Here is a 20,282-nt window from a genome sequence, read left to right on the forward strand (position 1 = left end):
ATGATATTTTCTGTCTTATTATTCATCCCTTTCTTAATGATTCCCAATGTTCTGTTTGCTTTTTTGACTGCCACTGCACATTGAGTGGATGTTTTCAGAGAACTATACACAATGACTCCAAGATCTCTTTCTTGAGTGGTAACAACTAATTTATGTTTTCCAATGTGCATTTATCAGCATTAAATTTCACCTGCCATTTTGTTTCCCAATCACCCAGTTTTGAGAGATCCTTTGGTAGCTCTTCACAGTCTACCTGGGACTTAACTATCTTGAGTAGTTTTGTATAATCTGCAAATTTTGTCACCTCACTGTTTACCCCTTTTTCCAGATCATTTATGAGTCAGTTGAATAGAACTGGTCCCAGTACAGACCCCTGGGGGACACCACTATTTACCTTTCTCCATTCTGAAAACTGACCATATATACCTAGCTTTGTTTCCCATCTGTTAACCAGTTACCAATCCATGAGAGAACCTTCCCTCTTATCCAGTGACAGCTTACTTTGCGTAAGAGCCTTTGGTGAAGAACCTTGTCAAAGGCTTTCTGAAAATCTAAGATCCACTGGATTCCTCGTGTCCACATGCTTGTTGACTCCCTCAAAGAATACTAGTAGATTGGTGAGGCATGATTTTTACAAAAAACATGTTGACTCTTCCCCCAACAAATTATGTTAATCTATATGTCTGACAATATTGTTCTTTACTATAGTTTCAACCAGTTTTCCTGGTACTGAAGTCAGGCTTACTGGCATTAATTGCCAGGATCACCTCTGGAGCCCTTTTTAAAAATTGGTGTCACATTAGCTATCTTCCAGACATTTGGTACAGAAGCTGATTAAATGATAGGTTACCGACTACAGTTAATAATTCTGTAATTTAACATTTGAGTTCCTTCAGAGCTCTTGGGTGAATACCATCTGGTCCTGGTGACTTATTACTGTTTAGTTTATCAATTTGTTCCAAAACCTCCTCTAATGACACCTCAATCTGGGACAGTTCCTCAGATTTGTCACCTACAAAGAATGGCTCAGGTTTGGGAATCTCCCTCACATCCTCCGCCGTGAAGATGGATGCAAATAATTCATTTAGTTTCTCCGCAATGGCCTTATCATCCTTGAGTGCTCCTTTAGCATCTCAATCGTCCAGTGGCCCCACTGGTTGTTTAGCAGACTTACTGCTTCTGATGTACTTAAATTTTTTTTTGCTATTAGTTTTTGAGTCTTTGGCTAGCTGTTTTTCAAACTCTTTTTTGGCCTTCCTAATTATATTTTTACATTTCATTTGCCAGAGTTTATGCTCCTTTCTATTTTCCTCACTAGGATTTAAATTCCCTTTTTAAAGGATGCCTTTTTGCCTCTCTCTGCTTCTTTTACTCTGTTGTTTTAGCCATGGTGGCACTTCTTTTAATTCTCTTATGTTTTTTGATTTGGGGTATACATTTAAGTTGAGCCTCTATTAGGTGTCTTTAAAAAGTTTCCATGCAGCTTGCAGAGATTTCACTTTTGGCACTGTACCTTTTAATTTCTGTTTAACTAACCTCCTCATTTTTGTGTAGTTCTCCTTTCTGAAATTAAATGCTACAGTGCTGGGCTGCTGTGGTGTTTTTCCCGCCACAGGGATGTTAAATTGAATTATATTATGGTCACTGTTACCAAGCGATCCAGCGATATTCACCTCCTGGACCAGATCCCATGCTCCACTTAGGACTAAATCAAGAATTGCCTCTCTTCTTGTGGGTTCCAGGACCACCTGCTCCAGGAAGCAGTCATTTAAGGTGTCAAGAAACTTCATTTCTGCATCTGTCCTGAGGTGATATGTACCCAGTCAATATGGGGATAGTTGAAATCCACCATTATTATTGAGTTTTTTATTTTAGTAGCCTCTCTAATCCCCCTGAGCATTACACAGTCACTATCACCATCCTGGTCAGGTGGTCAGTAATATATCCCTACTGCTATATTTTTATTATTAGAGCATGGAATTACTATCCATAGAGATTCTATGGTACAGTTTGGTTCATATAAGATTTTTACTTCATTTGATTCTACACTTTCTTTCACATATAGTGCCACTCCCCCACCAGCACGACCTGTTCTGTCCTTCCGATATATTTTTGTACCCTGGTATTACTGTGTCCCATTGATTAGTCTCATTCTACCAAGTTTCTGTGAAGCCTATTATATCAATATCCCCATTTAATATGAGGCACTCTAGTTCACCAATCTTATTATTTAGATTTCTAGCATTGGTATATAAGCACTTTAAAAACTTGTCACTTTTTAGCTGTCTGCCATTACGTGACGTAATTGAATAGGACTCTTTTTCATTTGACTGTTTCTGATCACATCCTACCTGTATTTGATCATTTTCCATCCTCCCGGCCTTACTAGGACATAGAGAATCTCCATTAATAGATCCTCCCCTTAGGGATGTCTCTGTCTGAACAGACATCTCTTTTTAATTACATAGCTACAAACACCACAATATACTCTTTTTATAGGGCAGGTTTCTGGGGGAAATAATCAAGAGAAAAGTTAACAGCTTTTACATAATTACTACATATGACAATTGGTCCCAAACTTTTCCTGTCACGCCCCACCCTTACCAGTACTGGAATCTGGCCATGCCACCCCCCTATTCCTGCACAGTTGGCTCAGCAGAGGAGCTTGGGTTGAAAGTGGAGCTGGAGGCAGAACTGGGGATGGGGGAGGAGCTGGGGCAAGAGGCAGAGCTGGTCTGGTGGCGAAGAGGGAATGAAGGCAGAGTTGGGCTGGGGTGGAGCAGGGACTGGGGCCACAGACAGGAGCCAGGGCCACAGCCAGGAGCAGAGCCAGAAGTGGAGCCTCAGCCGGGGGCTGGGGCCAGAGCTGTGGCTGGCATGGGCGCTGGAACTGGTGGTACGGGGGGTGCTGCAGCACCCCCTGACTTCAAGTGGCTTCCATTATATACAGGGTTTACAGTTTGGTTCAATGGCACTCAGCACCCCCACTATAAAAACTGTTCCAACACCCCTGGGGGTGGGGCCAGGGTGGCATTCCTTCCTTGGCCCCTGTGGGGGCTGGCCCAGGCCCCACCGTGCCCCCCGAACGTTCCTCTGCACCCCCATACGGGTGTGTTTGGGAACCACTGACATGAGATCAAATTTCAATATTGGGTGTCTAACGTGTGCCTACAAAGTGTGTACACGTAAACATAAACAGGTACATGTATATTCAGAATACACATGTGCACATGCAAAAAGGGTATGCCATGCAGAAATACTCATTTATGCATGCAATTTCTTCATTTGCATGTGAACGTATGTATCTTGTGAGCGCATATATTTTGCCGTTACAGTTTACTATAGAGGCTGTATTTTTTAAATGTTTGCCTTTTCCATCTTGCAAAAGGTAATTTCTTTATCTATGGCAAAGTTATGTTTTTTTGTTTGGTGCCTGATGAATCACACGAATAGATTTTAGAGTCTGAAGAACGTTTACTGTATCTAAATTTAAGCCAGCCTTCCTGATTCATACTTTTTAATTAGTAATGGGGCCAGCCTCAGAATTTCACATTGCACAATTTTCATGAGAATAGACAGGGTAAAACTATGAATTAAGGAGTTGTGGAAGATTGTTTTAGCCACTGGTGTTGCATTAGCTTTCCACTATGCTAATCTGGCTCTTCAATTCCTTTTCTCCTGGGATGCACTTACAGTATTATCTCCTTTTTATTTCATAGAATATCAGGGTTGGAAGGAACCTCAGAAGGTCATCTAGTCTAACCCCCTGCACAAAGCAGGATCAATCCCCAATTTTTGCCCCAGATCCCTAAATGGCCCCCTCAAGGATTGAACTCACAACCCTGGATTTAGCAGGCCAATGCTCAAACCACTGAGCTATCTGTCCCACCCCCCCCGCCAGTGTATGTCATTTTTTCATCTGCTAATTGTTTGTTTACCTTTTGGATCCCTTTATGATGTACCTGCTTTGCATGTACTCTGACATTTTAATTTCCTAGCCACCTAATGAATGTATCTACTTCCTCTGTTTGTGGTCTCATCAATCTCTCTTTATTTTATTACATTCCTTGGTTAAATAAGACCTCGTGGCCAAAACATTTGGGTTCACAGCCAATACATTCTGTTTGCAAAATATTTTTTCTTTAAAATAACATGTTAATAGAAATGAGGCAGAGGAAGGACATATTAATGCACAGAGGGAATAATGCAACTTAGAATCTGAGGAAGCTTTCTGCCCACTGATTGTAGGCAGACCAGGTGTATTCTACCTTTCCCTAACAAATTTCCATTATTATGGACATTGTTAGTTCACTTGCACAACCCAGGATATTATTTCCCAGTATTTGCAATGTAGCTTGCTTCATTTCTCAGTCAGGTTACTGTGCAGAGACAGAATTTCTTGGGTGCCACCCACCTGCTTCAACAGGTGGGGGAAGTTGATGGGGGTCAGTGGTGAAAGGGGACAATCCCAGCAGGGAGGGATGCACTTGCAAAGGGACTCTAAGTAGCTTCTCCCCGCGGAAGTCTCTGGTTCCCATTGGCCGGCTGGAGGGAAGGGGTACTGATTGGCCAGCATTCCCCAGCTCTCATAATTTGACCTGGTGCATCTACAATGGCTGGGAAGGGCCCTATGTTCCTGGGCAGCCCTGCCAGGGTGGGGCAGTTGCCTTAGCCCTCCCACCTCTTCCACTATTCTCTGGGGAGGGGGTTGGGGGTCATGTGGTGCTGCTACCAGGTGGCCCTGTTGCCTTGCCCCCCCCCGCCACTGCACATGGGAGGAGAGGCCATGGGCGTACTGTGGCTGCCGGGGGAGTGCAGTGCTCCTTGTGTCATGCTACATCACCCCCATTTCTGGTGGAGGGAGGGGAAGGGCTCGTGAGCCTTTGGCCAAGGGTACAGCCCGCAGGCCTGCAGGTGCCCACTCCGGGAGTTGCTCTGCAGGAGCCAGGCAGAATGCCTAGTCCCTTCCTCCCGCCCTCCCCTCGGGGCAAAGCAGCAGGCATAGGTAGTAGGGGTACCCTCCTGCAGGGACCCAGCCCTGGCCTAATGGAGGCACTGAGAGTGGTGGCCTCAGAGGTGGGCAAGGGTTCACTCGGGCAGCTTTGCCAGGGAATTGTGGACCTGGGATCGCAGCCCTGTGGGGAAGGATGTGCTCCATCTTTGCAGGAATGGAGTTTTGGTGAGGACCAATGGCCTGCCACAGGCATCAAAGGAGAATCACACACTGTGGGGAGCAGCTGGGCAGGACATGGGACCTTGGCAGGGACAGTTCTTTTTTCAGGATAGTGGTGAACTGGAAGAATGCCTGGTATGAGATCATGAACCCCTCATACAGGAGGTCCACAGGATGGATTCAGGGTCTGAGTTCGAGGCTAGTGAGGGTCCAAGTCTCACTGAGGTGGACAAGGATGCCAAGGAGTGGATGAGCCACCCTGGGCCTGTGCCTCACTTCCATAACCTGCCAAGAGTCCAACAGGCACCCTCAGGATGCAGCGGGGGGAGGGAGGTGAGAGTTCACCAACAGGTTGCAGATAATGAAGGAGGGGATTGGCACTCAGGGCAAGGCTGGTGGCCCAGGTCCCTCCTCCATCAGAATGCACCACCTAAAGGATATGGGGAGAACTGGCAAAGCCATTGGCATTGGAGGCCCATAAGTTGGATGGCCTGCCTGACAAGAGTGGGCTCCTCTCAGATGTGGAAGTAACACTGTCAAAGTTTAGGGGTGGGTCTCAAATCCCACACAGGAATATGGCGCAATTAGAGAGGGACCTCACCCCGGCTCTAGGTGGTGTCATTCCTAATGAAACATGGGCAGGAGACAAGGCAGCTAATGCCCATAGAGCTTATGCAGGATCCAATCACTTACTCAAGAATCATCTGTCGACAGGGGCTAAGAAAAAGATTTGGAAAAGGGAATTTGTGGCTATATTTACCTTGCTGTTCGGGGACAAGCAGACAAAACAAGAGGGCAAAATACTCAAAAATGAGGACAAACCCCACAGACCTAAGATGCCTCCAACTCTTGAGAACTTGTCTGCAGCCTTTCACATTTATGTGAGTATAATTTGTGTGAGTATCCCGAGAGCGTATTTCCTCATTCCAGTATAGAACTTAATAGCGAGGGCTTGTGCTACATGGTTGGATTGCATGGTTAAGATATGACCGAGAATTTAGACAAAGGGCAGCAGAGGAACCTGGGGTAAAACAGACTGGGAACTTTGGCTGGAGCATATGACTCCTTATCACTCCATCCAGCTGGCATTTACAGACAGCAGGTGGACAATGCCAAAGCCTTGTTATCAAAATGCAGCTATCAAGGCCAATGTGTGCTTTTGCATTTAATGAGGAGAGGTTTTTGATCCCAGTGCAGGTATAAACACCACTGTATGAGGGGTGGGGGTCAGCAGAATGCACTCTTCTGTTGCGGGGGAAAAGGGTGGCTCCAACAGGGCAGCAGGAAAGGGGGTCCACAAGGTTCCAGTGTTTCAGGAGATGCTGCAGGCGGAGGCAGTAATCATGGAAAAGGCTCCTTCTCCAGTCAATGTACAGGTTTATGGCGGGAAAAAGTTGCAGTTTATTTATGGAACAGATTTTCAGGTGGTTTTCAAAGCCCATGTGAGGGTATGAGGTGCCACTCTTGGTCAGAGAACTTGAAATCAGAATGCAAAGAGTGAATGCAGGCTTATCCATCACCTGTCCCATCCTTAGGGCTCATTGGTAAATGATTACGCTGACCCCCAGCTGTTCAGTGAGATACGTGTCATTTGATACTCTGCTAGCCATGGTTAGGGAATGTGGCCCTGAGGCAATGTTGGCAAAATGTGACATCAAGTCTGCATTTCAGTTGCTACCAGTACATCCCAGGGACTTTAACTTGCTTGAGTTTCAGTTTGAAGATCATTACTGTTTTGATAAAGCCAAGCCTGATATCCTTGTCATGTGCCACTTTCAAAACATTCAGCTTCATGTTGGAGTGGGTGATGATGTATGAGACTGGCCTGCATCACCCCGTGCACTACCTTGACAATTTCTTATTTCCAGGAAGATTAGTGACAGGCAACTGCAAATACATGCTTCAGGCATTTCAGAACCTAGCTGAGCACCTCAAGGTCCTCCTTGCGATGGAAGAAGAAGAACTGAAAAAAAAACCCAGAAGGCCCTGCCCAAAGTTTAACATACCTGGGCATTGACCTGGACTCAGTTCAGAGCGTCTCCATGATATCTACAGAGAAGTTGGAATCAATCAGGGTGCTGATACAGGCTTCCAAAGGGGCAAAGAAAACGACTCCGTGGGAACTACAGGTGGTCATGGGGCATCAAAACTTTGCATGACAAGTGGTGGCCCCCAGTCAGGCATTTTGTGCCCATCTGGCATCTGCCTCCTCTGGAGTGTGAAAACCCTACCATTTTATCAGAATGACAAGGGAAATGAAAGAAGACTTAGAAGTGTGGGAAAGGTTCCCGGAAAAGTTTAATGGGGTTTCAATATGGTATTTGGAGCTATTGCTCAAGATGGAGCTGCAGATACAATCCGATGCCTTGGGAAGCATAGGTTTTGGGGTTTACTTTCAAGGAGAGTGGTATGTGCAGAGGTGGCCAGAAATCTGGGTGGCTCATGATATTACAACGGACATCGCCTTCCTCAAATTTTTTCCTATACTAGTGAGAGTCACTATTTGGGGAGAAAACTTCAAGAATAAAAATGTCCGTTTCTGGTGCAATAACACAAGCTGTGGTTCATACTGTAAACTGACACATGGCTAAGACTGCACTGGTAATGAGGCTGTTGGGGGCTTTCATTTTACACTGCCTAAGGTTTAACATCATTTTTCACACAGTGCATGTCTCAGGAGCGAATAATGTTGTCAATGCTCTCTCTCAATTTCAGGACAACAGGTTCTTAGAACTCACCCTGCTGGCCAGCAGGAGTTCAGTGATACAGCACAGGGACATCCATGACAATTGTTTGGAAGTTTTCAGGGATGATGGCATACCTCCGTCAGATGAAGATGATATATGGCTATGGGATGTGAGGGAATGGAATGGGGCAGGAGTTGTGATATCAAGTCGCACGGCTGGAGCGGGAGAGAGCGACCAAGCTAGTCACTAGTGCTCCTTGCAGCTGGTTTCCAGCACAGTTAAGAAAAGAAAATGAACATTTCCCAGAAGTAAAAGACCTGGGTGTCTTGGGATAGGGTGAGATGTGGCCATCGTGGGAAGAGGTCCCCACCCTGCTGCACCCTCTGTCTCCCTCGAGGTGGGGAGGGTGCTAGGTCTTGAAAGAGCTGAGTCTTGTGTGTAGGCTGAGGAGAGCCTACCCTGAGTTATGGGATATATGGTAATGAGCCCTGTAACCCTTGCAGTAGCTACGGGTTATATGGTAAGGAGCCCTGTAACCCTCTAACTGGAACCAGTTAAACACCTGGCATAGGAAATATGGGTGGGTAGTGCCCTTCCTTTGTTAAAGTTTAATAAAGTTGGAGCCTACTGTTTAAAATCTATCCATGTTTCATATCCTCATTTTGCTGCTGTGTCTGCAACAAAAACAATAAGCTTCACTGGAGTGAGACCTGGGCTGTATCACTGCTTCATTATCAGGAATTGTTGTCCGGGAAGCATTAGTCAACTGGAATGATCCACTAGAGTGAGCTAGAGGGCAACATATTGCCAGGGTGCGTATGGTAAAGGGTGATCAATAAAGTGTTCTATTGTGTAAAGTGTCTCCATAAAAAAAAATGGACCCGTCTTACCCAGTGGATATGCTCCGCGTTCAATGTAATCTGCTGAATTTAGTGAAAATAAACATTCTTACTACTCTTCAATCTTGTAAACTCTGCAGATTGGTCAGGCTGCTAAGAGAGAGCGAGTAAGATAGATTCTCTTTCTTCTTGTACATAATCAACAGGTTTGTTTGTTAAGAGTTAATCAGGTATGTCTGGGCAAACTTACTAAAGACAACCTGGTTGCATAGGTATAAATGGAGTTATAATTTAGCCTGCAGAACCTTTATTACTGGTGATGATGTACCCATTGGAAAGAACCAGTTTTCCACTCAGATCCTAGAACTGACAGCTAGAAAGTCATCAGTTTACTTGTAAACAGAGCATGTTTGATACAGAACTTATTGAGAAGTAATAAGCATGAAACACCAAAATGCCATTTTTACAGAAAAGAAATGTACTTCAAGCACATATATATGAGCAGGAGTAATTTTCTCACATCTAGAAATGAGGGCTGGGACTTTCTCACTGTACATTTCTAACTGGGATAAAATTTAGCTAGCCTGTCAAACTCCTCATTGCTTGTGAATCCAAATAATCAGAAATAAGAAGGTACTTTAGAAGTATGTACAAAATAAGGAACAGGGTCAAGTGGGAGCTCCTGTTTGCAACAAATTTAAAATTAATAAAAGGATATGTGATGAGTTTTTTACCTAGTTTATAATTAATCTGTGGAATTCACTCCAAAAAGATATCACCGTGAGAAACAACTTAGTAAGATTAAAAAAAGGATTAGACCCACATATGATTAACAAGAATATCTGCAGTTATAATATACAGGATATAGACTGTCTTGCTTCAAGCTAGACAGCATGGCTTTTTTTTTTTTTTTTTAAAACAATAGTCTTGTAAGAGAAAAGCCACTTTCTTCTGATGCATCTAGTAATAGCCACTGTTGGACACAGGACATGAAACAAGATGGATCAGGAAAATAACTGAAATACAAATGCAAGCCCAATTAAAATTGATAAATTAAATCAAGGTTTCTTCTTGCTGATTTAAATCATGACAAAATTGGTGACTTAAATTGTTTTGATTTAAACCATTCCACTCTATATACACCCCAAGGACTATTGGAAGAATGAAACTTGCTAGTATTGATGGGATAAATTGGTGAAAGGGTGAATCAAAACTATGGAACATAGAACTTTATGGGAAGGATCTGTAAAGGCAACAGACTGAATTGTCTCAAATGGACCACAGATACTTATATACATGGAAACACATACTAAAATCAATGTAAGTCACTACATGAAGAATGGTAAGGAACTGTGCTGTCCTTATAGCACAACTTTATCATGCTCTCACATCAATTCATCATTTTTTATTGAAATTTTAAAAGTTTGAAAACTGTATATACGTGTGAGGTGATTAGATGCCCTGTTTTGTGGATCAGATTTAATGTTTCCAAAATATTGTCTCTTAGAGAACCATGAGAACCTTGTTGTTTGCCTGGGGCTCATAAACTCATGGCTAAACACCATGAAAAGCAGCTTTATCCTGACATCTGTATTACTACTTGAGAGTGCTGACAACAAAGCCACCAACTTCCAAGCAACACTGAAGCATACTCCATTTGTTATGGTGCCTGTGCTTAATCACTGTTGCCCAGTGCTCACTGTTTGTGGACCAACTGTTCTATAATACTTCCATTGAGAACACATTTTAAAATCTCTTTTCACTAAAAACTAAATACATACCTAGCCATAATTGTATCAAGAGAGCAGATTTCAAAGAATGGTTATATACAGTAACTTGTTCTTTGAAATGTGGTTCATACATGTATTCCACTCAGGTGTGCGCACACCCAGCATGCCTGGAGAATTTTCTGTAGCAATACCTGTCAGGGAAGCACGCATGCTGTATATCTCCTTCTGGCCCCTTCCACGGCTATTTAATGTCGGCGTCACTCCAATCCTCCTCAGTTTGTTTGCACCAGAATATAAGGCCAGAGACTCCAATGCTGAGGGGTTGGAGGGAGGGTTGTGGAATGTGCGTGAACCACATCTTGAACAGCTACAGGTACGTAACTGTCCTTTCTTCTTTGAGCAGTTCTCACATGTATTCCACTCAGGTGACTTCCAAGCAGCTCAGATAGGAAGTGGGGCTTGGATCTACCTGAATAGTGATTGCAAAACTGTTTCTCTGAAACTTGCATCATATCTGGAAGCAATCTGATAACATAATGCTGAAAAGGTATGTATGGAAGATCACGTAGCAGCCCTACATATGTCTGTGTTAGACTGTGTTCTTGTGGACTGAGCTAAGAGCCCTTCTGGAGAAGGAAGTTATGCTACCCAATAGTCTGTTGTGATGCAAGCTGCAATCCACCTGGAAATAGCCTGAAACTGCATAGCCTTTCTTTCTATCAGCATATGGAACAAAAAGGCAAAGGAGATGCTCAAAAGGGCTTAGTGTCATCTAAGCCTAAGAAAACTAATGCTCTTCTCTCATCTAACATATGAAGATGCTGCTCCTCACTACTGCAGTGCAGCTTTGGGAAGGTAAGTGTATCATTTGGTTCAGATGAAAGGATGATGCAGCTTTTGTCAAAAACTTAGGAGGTGGCTGTACGGCCACCTTAACTTTGAAGAACTGGGCATGCGGAGGGCCTGACATAAGGGCCTGAATTTCTCTCACTCTTCCGAGGGAAGTTATTGAAATGAGAAAAGTGATCTTTTGAAAAAGGTCAGCCAGAGAGCAATTAGCTAAAGGTTCATATGGAGGGTCCATAAGAGATGCCAGCACTGCATTTAAGTCATACATAGGAACAGGAGGTTAGAGACGAATAATACCTTTGAGAAACTGAACCACCATTGGATTAGACTGAATCAGTTCTCAAACTTCATTGCACGTGACCCCCCCTTCTGACAACAAAAATTACTATATGACCCCAGGAGGGGGGACCGAAGCCCAAGCCCACGCCAGCCCTGCTGCTGCTGGTGGGGGAGGGGAAGGGGTGATGGTGGGGGGGCAGGCAAAGCTGAAGCCCAAGGGCTTCTTCCCTGGGCGGGGGGCTTGTAACCTTAGCCCTGGCCAGTGGGGCTCGGGCTTTGGCTTCAGCCCCGGGCGGTGGGGCTCGGGCTTCGGCTTTGGCCTCAGCCCCAGCAAGTCTAACACCAGCCTTGTGACCCACTTTGGGGTCCTGACCCACAGTTTGAGAAACCCTGGATTAGAGAACACTGACTTTCCCTCATTGGAAATCACCAAAGTTGCAGCTAAGCTGACCTGCAGGGAACTGAGAGAAAGCCCTGAAGCCCTGTCTCTCTCACAGAAATAGGCACCTAAGTCCAGGCTGCAGAGAGGTGCATAACTCTGCTAGCAATTTTCAGCTGTGAACCTCCCCTGCAGTTAGGTACCTATGCTGTTTTAACAAGAAGCCCCAGCGGCAGGAGGAGAGGAGGAGCTCCCTCATAGTTTTTAACACAGTTCAAGTTCCCCCTCCACCTGAGATGGGTAAGTGATTTGAATAGGGACTTGCCACCTCTCAGGTGAGTGCCCTAGCCATTGGGTTATGTGTCAGGTTAAGATTTTGTCACAGTTATTTTTAGTAAAAGTCACAGACAGGTCGCAGGCAACAAACAAAAATTCATGGAAGCCCATGATCAGTTTGTGACTTTTACTAAAAATAATGGGGGGCTGAGGGGCTGACTACTGGGGAGAGTGATTAACAGCCCCAGGGCCCCCATTGCCGAAGGCATGAGGCTGAGTACTCCAGGGCCCCTGCCACCCTGGCATGTGGCTGAAGCACAAAATGTCACGGATGTCTCTGAAAATCAGGGAATCTGTGACTTCCATGGCCTTGGTGACAACATCTTATCCTTAGTTATGGGGTATTCTGATGTGGGGCTTCCCTTAGTCTATTGAAGCTATTGTACTCTGGGTAAATACCTGAAGAGTCATTGGTACAGTGGGCTAGATCCTGGGTCTCCCACATCCTGCGTGAGTGCTCTAACCACAGGCTATAGAGTAACTCTCCTGCATAGTCATTCTCATTCGCTCTCTCTCCCACCATCCCCCAGTGACTCTGAGTATGTATCCAGTGTGCAACGGCTTCCACAGGAGAGACTGAGGGAGCCCTCACATCGGAATATCCCAAAGTCCACTGGTTAGGGCACTCACCTGAGAAACGGTAGATCTTTTTTCAAATCCCTTTTTCCCCTCAGGCAGAGAGAGGACTTGAATCCCAGATGAGTACCCTAGCCACTGGGCTAAAAGCTATGAGAGAACTCCTCCCCCACTTCCCTCCTGTTCAGTTTGAATGTGCCTGAAGGGCTGGATCCATTGGGCGTGCTCAGAGGATGCCTACGAGATCAGATTCCTTCATGCAACTTAGGCAGCTAAACACTGGTCTTCCCCTGGTCTGTGAGTTGCTCTGGGGCTGAGGCAGAACATAGGTGTCTGGATGCCTAGCAGGAGGCAGCAGTGAACATGATCTGAAACAGAAACATGGGCCTCAAGGGAACTTTTACAGCAAAAACTTAAGAACTTAGGTGAGACTTTTGTGCATTGCAGTGGTGCCAAAACTGAGACTTAGGCACCCAAGTCCCTCTTTTAGGTGCCTAATTCCTTTTGCACACTCAAGGCTTAAGCACTTAAAGGTCCAATGGGAGTTAGGCACCTAAATACCTTTAATCTGGTCCTAAGTCTCCAAGTGCCTGAGTCACTTTTGACAATGGAACTTAGGCACTTAAATATTTTTTTATCCTGCACCTAAATAGATAAGTATCATTATTCCCATTTTACAGATGGGGAACTGAGGAACAGAGAGATTAGTGGTTTACCCCAAAACACACTGAGTCCCAGTCTAATGCCTGTATCACATGACCATTCTTCCTCTCTGAATAAAAAATTAAGCTAATAATCAACAATCTTTCATTCTGCCAGTTTCATGGCTAATGAAGACTCTGTTTCACTCCCCTGCCAGGTTTGCATGTTTGTCACTTTGGGATCTCAACTTTCTTGGCAATTTCTTCTAAGAGGAAGAGAAACATGGTCATAAAGTTACAGAGAATGAAAATTAAAAACAGCTCTTGAAATACTAAGTAAATCCAGTATTAGAATCCATAGAGGCCCAATACCAAGGTATTTTACTGTGATATAACTGATTTAGCACTATTAATACATAATGTATTCATAAAATTAATAAAATCTAGCATCCTACCTATAGGATTCATTTATGTGAGGGAGTCTTCTTGGTAATGTTGTTCATGTATGCCTGATCAGTTGATTATCTATGAGAAGAAAGAGAAGTCATTTTACTATTAAAGAGAATGAGAATGATATTTTCTATGCAAAAATATGCCAGAGGCAACAGTTATTGTTGGTGTAAGCAGATATAAAACATTGACTTCAATGCAGCAGCATCCACCTATACCACTGATGAATTTGGCCCTACAAATTTACATACAAACCCCAGCATTTTTATTCAATTAAAAAGAACGGGGAGAAATAATGAAAATCAGTGGAAAATAGTGTAATGCTGGATCCTTTTCTGTCATAAGTACTGTACCACTGAAAGGAACAATCAACGAGTTTCAGAATGCACAGTTTACATTCATCATTCGTACACTGAAGCTGACTGTCTTACAGAAAAAGCTCTGTATTTAACTAAATTTTCCCTGTTACCCTTCCTCGGGTGGTAAGCCTTTGCTTTCAGTGCTCTCACAGCGAATGACTAACTGATACAAGGCTCGATGGGCAGTTTGGGTTCCAGTGAGGAATAAAAAGTTACATATGAAACTACCAGCCCAGTCTAATTTACTTATAAAATTAGTTATAAATGTACTTATAAAATCTTCTCATTAGATACAGATTGAAATAAAACAAAATATTTTTACATTTAGCACGAAGGACAATCTAGATAAAGTATGGAACGTTTGTGTATGGGGGGGGGGCGGCTGGACTAACAAGTCAACAGGGTATTCTTGTGTTTAACTCCATTTCAATAAAGCTAATGAGATAGAGCAAATTTAACTGAGGAAAGTGAACTGTGTTTCTCTTTTTGTGTGTTTATGTAATAATCTAGATGTCATAACACTGAATAAGGCAGAAATACATGTTTATGTTGAAGGCAAAACTGGACTTAATTATCCAGATGACATGATGTAAAAAGTACATTAAGGTGGAGCTCAACAATGCAGGAACATTATCTCTATTTTACACAGAACAGAAATCAGGTGCCAGATTCATTCTGCGGATAATAGATTTAGTGGAGTTATACCAGGGATAAATTTGGCCAAGACTGCCTAAAATATAGACATTACAAAAGAAGCTTGAAAATATGAGCTGCCTTGAAGTTCTAGGCTATTTCACAGGGAATAGCTTTTTCAAATCAGCGTTCATCATGATCTGTTGCAGATTGTTGCGTTTAAACAGGTTTCCTCCTACATTTCCCAGCTTCTATTCCTTGGTCATGCAGCAAAAGCATATGGCTATCTCCTGCCACTGAATTTTACTCTGAACTCCTGATTGATTTCAATAGGAAGAGTTCTACACATGCACTAATGGAGGACTGCCCCCTAATGTCTCATTTCTGACATTAAAAAGTCATTTTCACCTAAAGCCAGGGTTGTGTCATAAACACAGAATTGTTCATAGGATCATAGATTTTAAGGCAAGAAGGAGTCATTCCAATCATCTTGTGTGACCTCCTGTATGACACAGGCCAAAGAACTTCACCCTATTATTTTTGCATCAGAGCATTATGGCTGAGGCAGGTCTGGGGCAGACAAAGAACTAACATGGACTACAGAGAAATAAAGTTCTTATCCAAGCACAAATATGTCCAACAGTAGCACAAGCAGAGAAAATTACTGGCTACGTAAATTGCTGTTTGTTTAAATGCTTTCCCTTTCAAGAGGACCTCAGTGAGAGAGACTCTCTTCAAGTAACTTATTCTTTGTACTTTCCTGAGTACATGTTGTACGTTCAGGCTTGCATTACTTGAGTGATTGTGGAATTGTTCATTAAGATTACTGAACTCCCCTCCCCCCCCCCCCCAAAAAAGTCACTGCTCTAAACAAGTTAATATAAAAACGCAAAGCCCTGTTACTTGCAGTGGTGAAATTCCCCAAACTGCCTGGTAAAAGCGGTATACGGAAAGCCTCCTGATTAAATGCTAAAAGTCACTAATGCCATAAGCAGATTAAACAGCAGTTTTAATTAAAAGAGACAGAACAATATTATCCTTGTAATCTAAAGCTCAGTAAAAACATTTCTTATGTTAGTATATGAGAGGAACTGCTGGTAATGAATGTGATAAAGCACTACCTGGCTTTTGTTTATATGGTTTAAAATAATTAAAGTAACTCCTTAGGCATCTCTGACTTGAAGCATTATTCTCCATGTCCAGTGAAGGTAGGAAAAGCAGTAATGGGCTTAATCTGCAGTAAGGGAGATTTAGGTTAGATATTAGGAAAAACTTGCTAACTATAAGGATAGTTAAACTCTGGAATAGGCTTCCAAGGGAAATTGTGGAATCCCCATTGCTGAAAGTTTTTAAAAACAGGTTGGACAAACACCTGTCAAGGGTACTTGGTCCTGCCTCAGCACAGGGAACTGGATTTGGTGATCTCCTAAAGTCCCGTCCAGCCCTACATTTCTATTATTTCCTTTTATAAACCCCCAATTGGATACACAGGAAGGAAATAAACTCATCATACTTAGCTCTAGTTTTGTTGGCATTTTGTAGGTCTGCTCTTGTACCTGATTTCCGAACATATGCTGTTCACACATTTTGGAACCACATGGTTTTCCTTAGGTCTTCAGACAGGTGCTGCTGAGCCATAGCATGAATAAAAGAACTGCAAAATGCTCTTCTGAGAAACCAGTTTGCAACAGACAATCAAACTTTCAAACTGCTCTGGTCACCCAGCATGCCAAGCCAATAACTTTGTTTCTGATGCTCTCTCAAAGCTCTGCTCCACTCCATACAGGTGCTCACTAGGAATCCCAGTTCCATCTTCCAGCTGGAGGGCTCCTGTTTAATAACGGGGCTTGTTGGAGAGAAATATTAAAACTCTTCAAGGATGCAGCCATACCCTCTGTCTGGATTGAAGTAAGTTCACCCTTTGATCAGCAGTCCAAATTTCATTTCTCTTTTCTAACTTTCCTTGAAGTGAAAGTGGATTAATCATGAACATAATCTGAATGAAAATACAGCACTCACGTGAGCCACTCCTCTATTCCATCTCAGCCTTCCCTTGAACAAAGGCTGCCAGGCAAGCCAAGTTGTGTTTGTTTTTTAAGTAGCAAGAAATGATCCAGAAGATATCGGTTGAGAGATCTAAACATTCGTCTGTGCTCATTTCCAGAATTCAGATTTGAACTCTGATCTCCAGAGATGGAGTGGTGGTGCATTAACCTAATTTATTCTACTCCCCAGAAACTGCCAGAACAATGTCACATCTGGTATTGGTGACCAGATTTCCTGAAGGAGACTTTCAAGTCTTTGACAGCAAAGCACACATGAATCATGCTTCAAGCAGTGCATCAGGGCCAAATACTGCAAACCCTCCCTCATGCACCAAGTACAAAGAGACTACTTACATGAACGATTGCTCACAGAAATGATTTAGGATTGGCCTTTTGCCAGTATTGATTGTCTAGCAAGGTAAAGTGTAAGAAAAGTGTCTCAATCTTAACCTACTGTTGTGTGAAACACCTCCACTTTGCTTTCCCTTTTTAAATCAGCGTAAGTACTATACAGCATGCTACGGTCTGGAGCATGGCCCTTCCACCCTTCCTGTCTCCTTTCTGGACTCTACACACCTCGGTTATATGATGAAGTAGCCACTTCTACTCTAGAGGGAAAAGCATTTGAAGAAAAAAATATTTCAGGAATAAACAATGTACATCCTGTACTAAAATGAAATCTGCTTTTCATGATTTTCCCTGAGTAGAATTCAGATTATTTAATGAACTGGGACCAAAATAGCTGAAGACTGAAATGCAGGATGCCGTTTCAAGGAACTCAGGGTTATGAGTGCTGTTAGGATATAGATATTCAGGCCTGTCTGTAAAGGCCTATACTCTAAGAATTTAGGTGTATTCTTATCACTTGGCTAGTTATAGAGGTATAAAAGAAAGAATCAAAATCACTGTCTGCCGGTGTAAGAGCCTTCTCTTACTGTGACAGTCTGAGGCCCTGTTCTTAGGCTAAGGCCTTTGGCTAAGCAACAGAGGCAGCCATAAGCTGGGAAGGGAACGGTCACATCCTCACATTCCAAACTAGTCACATTGAAATAAGGTGCTATTGGGCTGTTAGGAATACAATCCTGTCCTGATAGTGCCTATCGCCTCCAGAGAAAGGGAAGTGCCTAGAAGATGTAAAAGGAAACTTAGTTTGATAGCATCCTGTCTGGCAAGAACTCACTTATCAATAGCTGGGATGTGAAATCCTCACTTCTGTATTGTTTTGTCATTATAGTTCCCACTTTGCTAATGTTTGTCTGTATAATCTCTATCTGGTTCTGTGATTGTTCCTGTCTGCTGTATAATTTTGCTGGGTGTAAACTAATTAAGGTGGTGGGATATAATTGGTTACACAATCATGTTACATATGTTAGGATTGGTTAGTTAAATTTCAGGAAAATGATTGGTTAAGGTATAGCTAAGCAGAACTCAAATTTTACTATATAGTCTGCAGTCAATCAGGAAGTGGGTGGGTGTGGGGGGAAATGGGAACAGGGAATGGGGGTGGGGAAATTGGAATCATGTTTCGCTAAAGGGGGAAATGGAAACAGGGACACAGGTAAGCCCCTGTGGTGTCAGAGCTGGGAAGGGGGACACTAAGGAAGGAAACTGGAATCATGCTTGCTGGAAGTTCACCCCAATAAACATCGAATTGTTTGCACCTTTGGACTTCGGGTATTGTTGCTCTCTGTTCATGTGAGAAGGACCAGGGAAGTAAGTGGGTGAAGGAATAAGCCCCCTAACAAGTGCAATTCTTCTTCTTTGGCTAACCCTCGATGCGAGGATGATGTCTGCCAAGGGGGTACATTTGTGAGTTTTTAAGTGGCTGAGGAGCCCAATTCTTGCCCTGCAGATTTTCCCACAGAAGTGACTGGTGTAATCTTGGAGGATACATAGTTGTTGGCTGGAGTGTTGTGCCTTTTCCTTCCTCCTTTGTCGCTTCTCTGTCTCATGAGCACATCTGTTCTCCCCAAAGTGAGCTGTGGCTTGGTGTATGGTGTGGCACCACTGTGTTCTATTCTGCGCTGAGTCCTCCCAGTTTGTTGGGTTGATGCCTCCCTTTTCAGTAAGTCTTTGAAACGCTTCCACTGCCCTCCGCGAGCACTTTTTCTTCCCTTAATGAGAGAAGAATACTTGCTTTGGAAGGCAAGTGTCAGGCATATGTACACAGTGGCCAGCCCAGCGGAGTTGGTGTTTCATGACCTGCACTTCTATACTGCTGATGTTGGCTGCAGAGAGAACGCTGGTGTTCATGTGTCGGTCTTCCTTGCTGATCCTGAGAATCCTCCTGAGGCAGCGCTGCTGGAACCACTTCAGATGCTTGAGATGTCATCTGTAGGTTACTCAGGTCTCAGTAGAAGAAGGATAGGGATGACAACTGCCTTGTAAACCAAGATCTTGGTACCTGTTTGCAGATCCCTATCATTGAAGACTCATTTGAGTGGTCTTCCAAAAGATGTGCTGGCACAGTGGATCCTGTATTCAATTTCTGTGCCAATGCCGGCTGTTTGGGAGAGCTGGATGCCAAGGTATGGAAAATGGTCTACATTTTCCAAGGGTTCTCCGCTGATGATTTGTGGAGTACGAAGAGTAGTTTGTGCAGGTGAGGGCTGGTAGAATACTTTGGATTTCCTGATGTTGAGCCGGTCTGTGATAGGCACCTGCAAAAAGATTTAGGGTGCTTTGCAGGTCGGCCTCTGTGTGTGCAAGAATGACACAGTCATCTGCATACTGAAGGTCAGTGATGCCAATTCTCGTGATCTTAGATTTTGTTTGGAGATGTCAAAGATTGAGGAGTTGGCCATCCATACGATACTCAATCCCGATTCTGTCAGGAAGGACTGCAATTATCAACAAGTCCAACCACAGTGCTTTTGTACTAAACATTCTTAGTTTGCTCCATTTACTATATGAGCAGCTATGGCTGAATTTTCTCCTTGGAACTCAAATTTGAATCCAGGTCCTGTAAAAATTGAGCTTTGGTCTACACTATGTTTATCAAGTTATAAAAGTTTTGTTATAGTGACTAGTGATACCAGAGTTGTGAGAACTTGGAAAACCCTGTTTGTGACAAAGCTCTTCCTCTTCTGCACACCTTTCAAGTGACACATTTGTTTAAGGTTCTAAAGCCTGTCTAATCTTTTGGGTTTTTTTATGCAAGAATAGGATTATTTTCAAGTGAAACGGTTCAATTTTCAAGTAAATGAATATCAAAACTTTTCAAATTCAAATCTGAAATTCCAAATGGCAAATCACATTTAGATGCACATATGTTTTATATAAAACATTACATTTCTAATGTTTGCA

General features: G+C 43.2%; 1 protein-coding gene across 5 annotated transcripts in view; it reads right to left on the reverse strand.

Annotated features, from left to right (window-relative positions):
* Positions 1-20,282, reverse strand: part of PRLR (prolactin receptor) — a 245,105-nt gene that overhangs the window by 42,061 nt on the left and 182,762 nt on the right. For 3 of the 5 annotated variants that reach the window (XM_043547745.1, XM_037902634.2, XM_043547747.1), the window contains one exon: positions 13,945-14,014. The gene's annotated coding sequence lies outside the window, so the exon portion shown is untranslated. Of the gene's footprint in view, positions 1-13,944; positions 14,015-16,444; positions 16,853-20,282 lie in introns of those variants that run through there. The other 2 variants (XM_037902636.2, XM_043547746.1) reach the window with 2 other exon arrangements.

Source organism: Chelonia mydas, chromosome 5 (assembly GCF_015237465.2).
Source record: "Chelonia mydas isolate rCheMyd1 chromosome 5, rCheMyd1.pri.v2, whole genome shotgun sequence".
Classification (NCBI taxonomy): domain Eukaryota; kingdom Metazoa; phylum Chordata; order Testudines; family Cheloniidae; genus Chelonia; species Chelonia mydas.